Below are 14,650 nucleotides of genomic sequence, written 5' to 3'. Positions count from 1 at the left end.
CATTCAAAACATGTACCACATTACATGTAAAGTGGATCAACAACTAAAATAAAACATAGTCAAACATCCCATCCCGATGTTACATCTACCAGAGCATGACCCACTAAGGAGACTACACTAGACTCCATAGCACTAGCTTCTATTCAACTCACTGCTCGTTACCTGAAAAATAGGTGTAAGGGTGAGTTTCTCAATCAATATAATAAGCATTATACAACATTATGTAATGTTAAGTAACTAACGCATCAAATCACTCTAACCAGACTACACACTCAATAACGGCAGTATCAATTCAAACATCATATTCAATACCAATACAACTCATATTCATACTCAATATCAACACAAACACACGTATAATATTGGAATACATCCATTCATATTATACGCCATACACATATTATGCAATGAGACTCCATGCATGCGGTACCGACTATTTGTGAACATATAGTTCACCTCACCGTCCAAATCCAGGCACGGCTACCAAGTCCAACTAGTCCCACTCATTTGAGACCTAGTGACTCACTCACTAATTCCTCACCACGGGAATTAGCTACCACCCCTCAAGGGCTATGCTATGCACGCTAATTCACCTAGCATGCAAACATCGACAACAATCCATAATGACTAACTCACTAATTCCTCACAATGGGAATTAGCTACCACCATAAAGGCCACAATATGCATGCTAATCACCTAGCCATGCTACATCATCAACAACAATTCAAGAATAGACATATGCTCACACTTTAAGCCATAAAACAGTCTATTCACAAGTGCACACATAACTGATACATTCACAGCATCATGCATACCATCACACATCATCAGTATATTATCACATAAGCATATCATATCATGCCACATAATCAAAAACAGTATTAGCACACTCTACTAATGCCTATACTACTCAAGACCCAACAAAACAACAACAACACTACCACGATATCACATCTGGGAGTTTAAAACGCGAAATCTGCCCTTCAAACTGATATGGCGAACGCCATTAGGCTAATGGCGAACGCCATTAGCGTTACACGCTCTCATTCTGGAAAAACTGTCTGTCAAACTGATATGGCGAACGCCATTAGGCTAATGGCGAACGCCATTAGCGTTAAACGCTCTTATTCTGAAAAAAAACCCAAACGGCGAACGCCGAAGGCATAATGGCGAACGTCATTTGGCTGTTATGTGCATAGATGTTAAATTTCTACGAATTCCCTTTCAATTATCATCTAATTTCATTCATCCACTGGCTGTTATGTGCATAGATGTTAAATTTCTACGAATTCCTTTTCAATTATCATCCAATTTCATTCATCCACTATTTCACAATTTCATCATACATCAATCTAATCAGAGATAAAACAATGGTTATCACTACCTAGTACATATTATCATATAATACCCTTTAACCGATGATAAGCCCCCCTTACCTGAGTTAATCCGGCAAATCTCAAGCTTCAAGCTCTTCTCTTCTCCAACCTTCTTCCTCTTGCTCTGCCTTTGCTCTTTTCCTCTTTCACGATCGCTTCTCTGTTTTTCACGTAAAAACCTTTTTACTCCAAATGGGACTTTTTCCTTAATTCCAACTTATATATATTTTCCAATAAATAATTATCCCAATAATTATTATTCCAAAATAATAGTAATAATAATCCCAAATTCCAATTATTCAATTAAATTAATAAAAAAAAAAAATAATTTAAATTAAATAATTATCTTATTTTAATTGGGGTGTTACAACTCTCCCCCACTAAAAGAGTTTTCGTCCTCGAAAACATACCTCAAGCAAATAACTCCGGATAAGACTCCTTCATCTGACTCTCAAGTTCCCAGGTCACATTGCCACCTGCTGGTCCTCCCCAAGCTACCTTCACCAAGGCAATCTCTTTACCCCGCAACTGCTTCAACTCTCGATCCTCGATCCTCATAGGTGATGTTTCAACAGTCAGGTTATCTCTCACCTGTACATCATCTATTTGGACTACATGCGACGGATCATGAATGTATCTCCTCAACTGAGACACATGAAAAACATCATGCAAATTCGCAAGCGACGGCGGTAAAGCGATACGATAGGCTACCTCTCCTATCCTTTCTAAAATCTGATAGGGACCAATAAATCGAGGTGTCAACTTCTTTGACTTCAAAGCTCGACCAACACCAGTTATCGGAGTAACACGAAGAAACACATGATCTCCCTCTTGGAACTCAAGTGCCTTCCTCCTCTTATCATGATAACTCTTCTGTCGACTCTGAGCAATTCTCATCTTCTCCTGAATCATCTTAATCTTGTCTGTAGTTTGTTGAACAATCTCCGGTCCAACCACAGCACTCTCACCGGACTCATACCAACATAAAGGTGTCCGACATCTCCTACCATACAAAGCTTCAAACGGTGCCATACCAATACTCGAATGAAAACTATTGTTGTAGGTAAACTCAATCAACGGTAAATAACAATCCCACGCACCTCTCTTTTCTAAAACACAAGCTCTCAAAAGATCCTCTAGCGACTGAATCGTCCTCTCAGTCTGACCATCAGTCTGCGGATGATATGCAGAACTCAATCTCAGCTTAGTTCCCAAAGCCTTCTGCAAACCTTCCCAAAACTTCGATGTAAATCTAGGATCTCTGTCCGAAACAATACTCGACGGAATACCATGCAAACTTACAATCTTCTCAATATACAACTCGGCTAATCTCTCTAACGGATAATCCATTCTAATCGGAATGAAATGAGCCGATTTCGTCAATCTATCAACAATCACCCAAATAGCTTCAAAATTCTTATTTGTCCTCGGCAAACCAGAAACAAAATCCATACTGATACTATCCCACTTCCACTCTGGAATAGCCAACGGTTGCATTAGCCCAGACGGCTTCTGATGCTCAATCTTTGACTTCTGACAAGTCAAATAAGAATAAACAAAACTCGCAATTTCTCTTTTCATTCCCGGCCACCAAAATAACTTTTTCAAATCATGATACATCTTCGTAGCTCCAGGATGAATACTCAAACCACTACGATGTCCTTCCTCAAGAATACTCTTCTTAAGTTCTGTGACATCCGGAACGCACACCCGATTACCAAATCTCAAAACACCATTCTCGTCAACCCTGAATTCACCACCTTGACCTTGATTCACTAGAGTCAACTTATCCACCAAAAGCATATCGGATTTCTGACCCTCTCTAATCTCATCCAGAATACCACTTGTCAACTTCAACATTCCCAATTTAACACTATTGTGGGTACTCTCACACACCAAACTCAAGTCTCTGAACTGCTCAATTAAATCCAATTCCTTAACCATTAACATAGACATGTGCAATGATTTCCGACTCAGTGCATCAGCCACTACGTTTGCTTTACCCGGATGGTAATTCAAACCAAAATCATAATCCTTCAGAAATTCTAACCATCTCCTCTGTCTCATATTCAGCTCTTTCTGATCAAACAAATACTTTAAACTTTTATGGTCACTGAAAACCTCAAATCTTGATCCATACAAATAATGCCTCCATAACTTCAGAACAAATACCACAGCTGCCAATTCTAAATCATGTGTCGGATAGTTCCTTTCATGAACCCTCAGCTGTCTCGAAGCATAAGCTATAACCTGCTTATTCTGCATCAACACACCACCCAAACCCAACAATGAAGCATCACAGTAAACCTCAAATGGTTCCGACGAACTCGGGAATATCAGAATAGGAGCAGTAGTCAACCTTCTCTTCAACTCTTGGAAACCTTCTTCACATTTTGAGTCCCAAACAAACGCTTGCCCCTTTCTAGTCAACATCGTCAACGGTAACGCCAACTTAGAAAATCCCTCAATAAACTTCCTATAATAACCAGCCAAACCAAGAAAACTCCTTATCTCAAAAACTGACTTCGGAGCTTCCCACTTAGATACCGCTTCTATCTTAGAAGGATCAACAGCAACACCGCCTCTTGAAATCACATGACCAAGAAAACTAACCTCTTCTAACCAAAATTCACACTTTGACAGTTTAGCAAATAACTTCTTTTCTCGTAGAACTCCCAAGACCACTCTCAAATGCTCAGCATGCTCTTCTTCAGATTTTGAATACACCAAAATATCATCAATAAACACCACAACAAATTGATCTAGGTACGGATGGAAAATCCTATTCATATACTCCATAAATACTCCAGGCGCATTAGTCACACCAAAAGGCATTACAGAATACTCATAATGTCCATACCTTGTTCTGAAAGCAGTCTTCTGAATATCCTCAGTCTTCACACGTATCTGATGATACCCAGATCTCAAATCTATCTTGCTGAACACACTTGCACCAACCAACTGATCCATCAAATCATCAATTCTCGGCAAAGGATACCGATTCTTGATCGTCACTTTATTCAGTTGTCTGTAGTCCACACACAACCTCATAGTACCTTCTTTCTTCTTAACCAATAACACTGGTGCACCCCACGGTGACACACTCGGACGAATAAATTTCTTATCCAACAGATCTTCCAACTGACTCTTCAACTCCGTTAACTCAACAGCAGACATACGGTACGGAGCCATCGATATCGGCCTAGTACCAGGTACCAAATCAATCGAGAACTCAACTTCACGCTCTGGCGGCAATTCATTCACTTCTTCCGGAAACACATCAGGAAAATCACACACCACCGCTAGATCGCCAATCACCAGTTTATCTTTAGCCTCCAAAGTCGCTAACAGCATAAACAACTCTGACCCATCTGCTACTTCCTCGTTCACCTGCCTGGCTGATAGAACCAAACTCTCTCCTTCCTCAATCTCAGGAAAGATCACAGTCTTCAATCGGCAATCTGCAGCCAAGTGACCACCTTTTCCACACTTGAAACACTTCTTCTCAGCACTGGTACACTCATGGACACGATGTCCAGCCTGACCACATCTGAAACACTTAGCAGGGGCACTAGAATCTCCCCCACTAGGCCTTTTCATCCCACTCTGCCTCTGAAAACCCTTGCCAGCTGCATACGGTTTCCCACGATCAATCTGATTCTTGCCTTTCCTATCAACCCTCTGCTGATAGCTCTCTGCTCTAGCCTTGGAATCCTGTTCAAAAATCCTGCAACAGTCAACCAAATCAGAAAACACTCTAATCCTTTGATATCCAATAGCCTGCTTGATCTCGGGACGCAACCCGTTCTCAAACTTCACACACTTAGAAAATTCTCCAGCAGCCTCAGCATAGGGAGTGTAATACTTCGACAGCTCTGTGAACTTAGCAGCATACTCCGTACCAGACCGGTTACCCTGCTTCAATTCCAAGAACTCTATCTCTTTCTTCCCTCTGACATCCTCTGGAAAATACTCCCTCAGAAATCTCTCCCTGAACACAGCCCAAGAAATCTCAGCATCTCCAGCAGCTTCCAACTCAGTGCGGGTAGCAACCCACCAATCATCTGCTTCTTCTGAGAGCATATGCGTGCCGAACCTGACCTTCTGGTTATCGGCACACTCAGTCACTCGGAAGATCCTCTCGATCTCCTTCAACCACTTCTGAGCGCCATCTGGATCGTATGCTCCCTTGAACATTGGAGGATTGTTCTTCTGGAACTCACTCAGTTGACGAGCAGCTCCCATCCCCACAACATTTGGATTTCCTCCAAGTACTCCAGCTAGCATACCCAGAGCCTCAGCAATTGCAGCATCATCTCTACCTCTTCCAGCCATCTCTATTCCGAAAACCCAAACAAACTAAAATAATAAGTACTGATAGGGTTACACAACACCTATCCCGTACAGGGGAAACAGAATAATTACGACTCGACACGACCGACTATGCTCTGATACCACTAATGTAACACCCTTCTAAATACCCCAAAATATTTCAATTAAAATAACAACATATTAATCAGAGTAATTATGCCCCGAAGGGTGTCACACAATCATTTCACTGCATTCATCAATTCTATCCTGTCATGCTCATTTATTTAATCAAAATAAGATTTATTTGCATAATTCGCAGCGGATACAAAATATCGACATTCAAAACATGTACCACATTACATGTAAAGTGGATCAACAACTAAAATAAAACATAGTCAAACATCCCATCCCGATGTTACATCTACCAGAGCATGACCCACTAAGGAGACTACACTAGACTCCATAGCACTAGCTTCTATTCAACTCACTGCTCGTTACCTGAAAAATAGGTGTAAGGGTGAGTTTCTCAATCAATATAATAAGCATTATACAACATTATGTAATGTTAAGTAACTAACGCATCAAATCACTCTAACCAGACTACACACTCAATAACGGCAGTATCAATTCAAACATCATATTCAATACCAATACAACTCATATTCATACTCAATATCAACACAAACACACGTATAATATTGGAATACATCCATTCATATTATACGCCATACACATATTATGCAATGAGACTCCATGCATGCGGTACCGACTATTTGTGAACATATAGTTCACCTCACCGTCCAAATCCAGGCACGGCTACCAAGTCCAACTAGTCCCACTCATTTGAGACCTAGTGACTCACTCACTAATTCCTCACCACGGGAATTAGCTACCACCCCTCAAGGGCTATGCTATGCACGCTAATTCACCTAGCATGCAAACATCGACAACAATCCATAATGACTAACTCACTAATTCCTCACAATGGGAATTAGCTACCACCATAAAGGCCACAATATGCATGCTAATCACCTAGCCATGCTACATCATCAACAACAATTCAAGAATAGACATATGCTCACACTTTAAGCCATAAAACAGTCTATTCACAAGTGCACACATAACTGATACATTCACAGCATCATGCATACCATCACACATCATCAGTATATTATCACATAAGCATATCATATCATGCCACATAATCAAAAACAGTATTAGCACACTCTACTAATGCCTATACTACTCAAGACCCAACAAAACAACAACAACACTACCACGATATCACATCTGGGAGTTTAAAACGCGAAATCTGCCCTTCAAACTGATATGGCGAACGCCATTAGGCTAATGGCGAACGCCATTAGCGTTACACGCTCTCATTCTGGAAAAACTGTCTGTCAAACTGATATGGCGAACGCCATTAGGCTAATGGCGAACGCCATTAGCGTTAAACGCTCTTATTCTGAAAAAAAACCCAAACGGCGAACGCCGAAGGCATAATGGCGAACGTCATTTGGCTGTTATGTGCATAGATGTTAAATTTCTACGAATTCCCTTTCAATTATCATCTAATTTCATTCATCCACTGGCTGTTATGTGCATAGATGTTAAATTTCTACGAATTCCTTTTCAATTATCATCCAATTTCATTCATCCACTATTTCACAATTTCATCATACATCAATCTAATCAGAGATAAAACAATGGTTATCACTACCTAGTACATATTATCATATAATACCCTTTAACCGATGATAAGCCCCCCTTACCTGAGTTAATCCGGCAAATCTCAAGCTTCAAGCTCTTCTCTTCTCCAACCTTCTTCCTCTTGCTCTGCCTTTGCTCTTTTCCTCTTTCACGATCGCTTCTCTGTTTTTCACGTAAAAACCTTTTTACTCCAAATGGGACTTTTTCCTTAATTCCAACTTATATATATTTTCCAATAAATAATTATCCCAATAATTATTATTCCAAAATAATAGTAATAATAATCCCAAATTCCAATTATTCAATTAAATTAATAAAAAAAAATATTAATTTAAATTAAATAATTATCTTATTTTAATTGGGGTGTTACAGAATACGTTGAAGTTTAATATCAAAGTCAAGTAGTCATTGTTTGAGCCATAAAATTTGAGCACAATAACTATCAGTTGCAACATATTCCGCCTCGGTCGTTGACAAAGCAACAAAGACTTTCTTCTTGCTATGCCAACTAACTTTAAAGTTAGAAAAGATGTGGTAAGTTCCATTAGTATTCTTTCTATACAAATTTCAATCGGAAAAATCGGAATCGGAGTAACCAACCAAACTACAATCGTTACCCTTGGAAAACCAAAGCCCATACTTAGAAGTACATTAAAGATATCTAAGGATGCACTTTACAACTTTTAAATGTGATTCCTTACGAGCAGATACTTAGAAGTACATTGAAGATATCTAAAGGAATATCATCCACTTTATTTGGACTCTCATCCTTATTTTTTCTCTCCAGAATTGTCATTTTCCTCCTCCTCAGGTTTCACCGCTTCAGGCTGATCAATTCATTTTCGGTGTCTTTGAGTACGTCTTCGGAAGATACACTTGCGTCATGAAAATGAATACCTCTTCCAACATTTCTAAGATAAAATTCATCAAAAGTGACATGCACGGACTCTTCAACAGTAAATAATCTATTATTATACACTATATAAGCTTGCTTAACTAAGAGTATCCAAGAAAGATACATTCAACATCTTTTGCATCAAACTTTCAAAGGTTATCCTTATCATTATTTAAGATAAAACATTTTCATTCGAAGACATGATTATGTGATAAATTTAGCTTTCTACTTTTTAAGAGTTCATAAGGTGTTTTGTTCAAAATAGGACAAATAAGTATCCTATTTAAAACATAAGGTGCTAATGCATTAAGGTTTTGGATGGAGGTGTGACGCTACCCTCTCTTGTGGTCTTGGAGCATTGGGCGCCTATTGGTGATTCCGACTTTCCCAAACTCCCCAACAAGCGGTATCAAAGCTATGGTTTGGCTTGGTCGGGGAGCGTGAGTTGGATCTTATGTTGGATCCTTTTATAAGAAGTCGGAGACTCACACTTTTGAGGGATATTGTTGGGTGCAAGTGTGATTGATTGAATCTACATGTAAATGAGTGAAATGTTGAATTTATAAGAAAGAAGGTTCATATATCTAATTCCTTAAGATTTTGGGCGAAATATAGTATTGTCCTCTCTTGTGATCCTAGAGCATTTATATTGTTAATGCTCTTGCCTTCCACGAGCTTCCCAACACTTATAATTCATATTAAATATTAACTTTTCTTACTATTAGTTTGTGGAATAAATAGAATATATATAAGATAATAGGTTAGTTACTTAGAATTTATTATAACTTAGTTTGCTTGTTACTCCCCCGTCTCATAATGAATGATTCATTTGGAATAAAAGAGTACTCCAAAATGAGTGATCAATTTCAATTTTCAATGCATCTTTTCCAATTTTATCCTTTAGTTAATATTATTTTCATCATTCCTAATACATGATAAATGTACTTTAATAAAAATATTATTCTCTCTTTTATTTATTCTTTTTTTTTATCTGTGTGAAATAATCAACTAGATCACCTATTGTGGAACAGAGGGAATACTATCTTTTAAACTCCATATATAATGCATCTCATGTAATATTTTATCTTATCATGCATGTAAATTTTTTGTTTCAATATAATTCTTTAAAAAATTTTCCTCATTTTAAAATTATCAAGTTTCTAAAACTTACTTCTATCATAATAATATGAATCTTAATATTTTACTTGTTCTTGTACGTTTTATAATTTTATAACCTAATATTGTGTATTCCGTGCACTTTGAAGTTTTTTTTCCCACTCATATCTAATAAACTCAAACTAAATATATGTTGACTATTGTCTTTATGATATCAAACGACCATCTGCTGTGCACTTTTGTAAAAAAAATTGTGCTATCCACACAAAAGCTATATGTAATGTCTTTTTGGGAGCTTTTTCAGCTATTGTTAAAATTTGCATAAAGTTGAATTTCATAAAATTATCTTTAACTATCGAATATGCTAAATAAGAAATCCGAGAAATCATTGATTTAAAATTGATTCAATGTTGAACATTTGTCAATTTTCTAATGTGAATATTGTCTTTTACATTTTTTATTTAAATGGAAGAATAGTTAACAAAATAAATGTTCATTTCTATTTTATATATCTCACATTTTCATAAATAAAAATACATGCGCAAATAGATTAATCAATGCCGAATTTTGTTATTGATTATGACTTTGGTGAGACATGTTTAACTATCCTTTTTGCTAATTGTTTGATGAGATATGTTTTATACCACTATTCTTTTTTTTTTATTCAATAATTTATCTCTATTAAAAAAAACCAAATCTAACACCCTACCAAACATTTACTATAAAGATGTAAGAAATCAATAATAATTCGATTTATTTGAGTATTCAATATTTATTAATTGAATTAAATTGATTTATTTTTCTTCATGTTCATTCAAACAAATAAAATCTGATTATTGTTTATTATACTATTTCAATTGATAATTGTGTAAACACATTAGATGTAGGAATGAGAGTTCAACTCGTGATATACCATTTATTTACCCAAAATATCAACCATTAGATTACTAGATAAAAAACGGCTGCTATAAAAGAAGAAGGATGTTTTTTTAAATAACCATCTTTTTTAATTTAAATTCTCAAAAAATCAATATTTCAAATTATTTACCAAAATAACCATGTTTCAAACAAAAAAAAATTGCACCAAAGAGAATGCGTTATTGATAGTGGCACATGCACTAAAAAATACACTTAGGCGTCGTATCACCTAGCGCATGTACTACCAACACATCAATAGGATTGACACATGCACTATTGGTTTAAGGGAGACGCTAAGAGGAGTGACACCTGCATGCAATAGAAGACTAATATTGAACATGTGCCCCAGAGGATTGACGCATGCACTATTTGTTTCAACTATTTCCATGGCTCACAAGGCACGTAACGATGGCATGCCGATTTGGAATAGAAAAGAGAATGATAAATATTAAATGGTTATCTCTTTCCAAACATATGGAAAATTGAGCAGTGTCAATGTCCGTCCCATGACAACAATCTCAACTCTCACCAACATTCACGAAGATATTTGTACTAGCGCTCATCAAAAGCGTGTCGCGATAATAATCCTTCTGTTCCATAACCACTGACTTGTCGATGGAACAATAGAATCATTAGGACATTCATTTCATGTAATCAATCAACTTGTATTGAGTCATGCACCGTGTTATGTTGGAATTTTGGTCGATCGCGGTCTTGGAGGAACAAGCCATGTTCAAGCTAGTGATGTTTCTTTCAATATTGTTATAGTATTCTTCGGAGGACCTGACGATAACGAAGCGATTGCTTATGGTACGAGAATAGCAGAACATCCTGGAATTGTGCTAACTGTTGTTAAATTTGTGTCTCCACTTGGAACAATATTATCATTCGGCGCTAAGTTAGTCGGTGTTACATCAGATAAAAGTAGAACAATAACGATTAATTATAGTGAAGGTAGTAACCATTATGGTAATAAAAATTAAGATGCACAACATTGGAGTGCGTTTCTTAATGCAAGAAGCAACAATGAAGAATCAATTAAGTGTGAAGAAAATTTGGTTGAAAGTAAAAGTGATATTGAGACAACATTGAGGGAATTAAGTAGAAGCAATTTGATATTGGTTGGTAGAATGCCACCATTTGCACCTTTGGTTAGTACAAGTGATTGTCATGAGTTTGGTTCTGTTGGAAGCTAATTGATTTCTTCTAGTTTCTCCAATTATGCATCAGTATTTGTTATTCAACAATACAATCCTTCAATTGATATTCATCCTTTGCTTATGGAGGAATTTGATTGTCCTGAAGTGCAGACACACCAAGGAATTAATTTATGATTAATGTTGCATGTTGTTATCAAATTATGGATTATAAATAAGCAAATAAAATTGAGAATTTCAATTCAAGGTTTATATGTAGTTGATCACGTAACTTGTGTATCCCATAAAATAAAGATGAAATATGACTTTGAAAGTTTTGTCTATATTATTTGTAATTGTTTTTCTATTGGAATCATTTTAAGTTGTTCAATATTAGCCTTCTTAGTGTTATTCTTTAAAGTAGAAGACACACCATTAAAATTTATAGCATCTACTAAACTTTGAAACTAATAGTGCATGTGCCACTCCTCCTGACGTCCCCCCTTAAATCAATAGTGTATGCGTCAGTTCTATTGACGTATTGGTAGTACATGCGTCAGGGGCTATAACGTCTAAGTGTATTTTTTAGTGTACGCGCCACTGTTAATGACACATCCTCTTTGGTACGATTTTTTTATTTGAAACATGATTATTTTGATAATTAATTTGAAATATTAATTATTAAAAAATTTAAATTGAAAAAGTTGATTATTTGAAAAAAAATGGAAGAAGATGCTGTACTATGTATATTTTTAATTGTTATATGTTTTTTTTTATGATGACAAAAACGTGAAGATGTTGTAACTAATATTTGAATACATGTGCTACAAATATGTTAGTCTCATGGGAATCACGTGCCACTTTAACTCCGGATTCATTGATGATTGAACCAATCTCTCACATGCAACACAAATACCTCCATTTCTCCATTTTTATGGATAGCAACAAATGAGAAATATTTTTTACACAAATTTTGACACATGTTTATTACTCCCACCGTCTCATATTATAAGCAAATTTCACTTTTAGATTCATTAAATAATTAATGTATCTGGTTTATATATAGATCAGATATATTAGTTATTTAATGAATCTAAAAAGTGAAATTTACTTATAATATGAGACGGAGAAATATATTTTATGATGAACCGGTAGTAACAAATTTGTGGATACACAGAGTTGTGGGATGATACACATTTTGATGACAAATTTAAATGATATTGTAATAAATAAGTAAATAAATAAAAATTGATGAAACTATATTTGGAAATAGATAAAAATAGAATTTAAGTTGGTATTTACATTACCCTAAATTTAAAACAAATAAATATATCAAAGATTAAAAAAATACAAATATAGGTTTAACATAAATTAATTGGAATATAAATTAAGATATATAAACTAAGAAATGATATATAAAAGTAAGAATATAATAGATTAAATATTTTTGATAAAATAATATAAAATTTAAATAAAATGTGCCATTGTGATAAAGTATATGAAATAATAGATGATATTATGATGTCATAAAATTAGACATTTTCTTAATACACCCTATATGCTTCTCCTAACTTCCCCAAATTTTCACAAATGTTCTCTATTTTCGGAGATGCATCTTCAGACGCACCCTAACACACTTAAGTAAGATCATTTCGGAGTTACACTCTTATTTTGTTTACTTTATTTCGGAGATGAATCTCCGGAATATTTTCGGAGTTACATTTCCGGAGACATAGCAGTAGCAGATTCAACACCAAGTAATTTTTCAAAATGAAATTAACATTCATAACATAAAATAAGCATTACATAAATGATTTCAACATAAAATGCAACATTACACTTCAATATCCAGATGGACGCTTCAACATCTTCGCAATATCTTCGACCGATCTTGAAACCATCGCTTCCAACTCGAGCAAATTTTTTGTTTCAAAACAGAAATATGTATTCCACATAACCCTTACATCCTATTGCGTCTTGAGGTCAAATTTATTGAGCTCAATCTTTTCTCTGTTGCCAATCGACGATGAATGGTACTCGAGCTTCACAATCTTTCGATTGTCTCCATAAGGTAGGAGGTGATGGATTTTGTCTTTGATATCTTCGAGGGAGGTGAAGTCGTTGAGCTTAAACGTGCACCCGAGTGTAGAGCTGGAGAAGGAGACATTTGTGAGATACCAATCAATGTTTATTTGTGACATTTGAGACATTTTCAGTTTGTTTGAAGTATAACATAAGAGCACCTTAATTTATAGAAGCCATAGATCAATATGGACCATTCAATGATTGACATGCTAACTCTAGAGAGATATCTCCAAAACCATGCCAAGTCTCGACTTTTGTTGTTGAATGAGCCGCCCACTCCGGTGATCTAAGTGGTATATGACATCCCGGTTTCAAGTAAACTTTAACAAAATGACTTAATTTTGAGAGCCACCCAATACACATAATACAATCAATTGGATTTTGAGGTAGGATGATACGTAGTGAAAAAAAGGTTTATAAAAACCGTATCGTGTCAGATCAACACACACTCGATCATACACACATGCTATTAGGTGACCCATTTCAGGGAAGCACATTCATTTTGTCTCCGGAGCCGGTCCTCTAAGGCAAGGAACAAGAGATTCATAAACTTTATCGAAGTTTTCTTTCTTTTTGTACAACCGTGTGTATGATTCTTTATGAGTTCTCAACTCTTGGATAAGTTGATGGCAGACAAGTATATGATTATCTTCTCCTTTGTCGAGTAAAGCCGAAACTACTCGATAACCATAATTACCACCCCCTCAACATTGACGATCCACTCGACGTATTTGTGCATAAAAATCGACATCTTGTCAATGAATGAAATCTTTGGTGGAAGCGATGTATGAGTTGGTTTGCTAATGCGAGCTCATTCGACAACACTTTTTGGGAATTTTGGAGTTGGTGAGTCGGGAAAAACTTTGTCAACATGTTCAAAATATGAAGATGATCGTGTAGTCGAATTGTCATTCGATGTAGGCTTCATTTTCTTTGGAGCATCTTTTGTTTTTACCGATTGAGAGGGCGGTTTCATGTCGGTGGTTTCCGGATAGGAAATTTTCCTCAATTGTTCTTTGATGTGGAGTTTCATGTTGTCATCAGATTTTAAAAATCTCTCTTGTATCACTTCCCATTCGGTCAAAATAGAGATATTCGATTTA

Source organism: Lathyrus oleraceus, chromosome 4 (genome assembly GCF_024323335.1).
Source record: "Lathyrus oleraceus cultivar Zhongwan6 chromosome 4, CAAS_Psat_ZW6_1.0, whole genome shotgun sequence".
Classification (NCBI taxonomy): domain Eukaryota; kingdom Viridiplantae; phylum Streptophyta; class Magnoliopsida; order Fabales; family Fabaceae; genus Lathyrus; species Lathyrus oleraceus.
The sequence above is the reverse complement of the archived record's forward strand: the minus strand, read 5'-3'. Positions refer to the sequence as shown.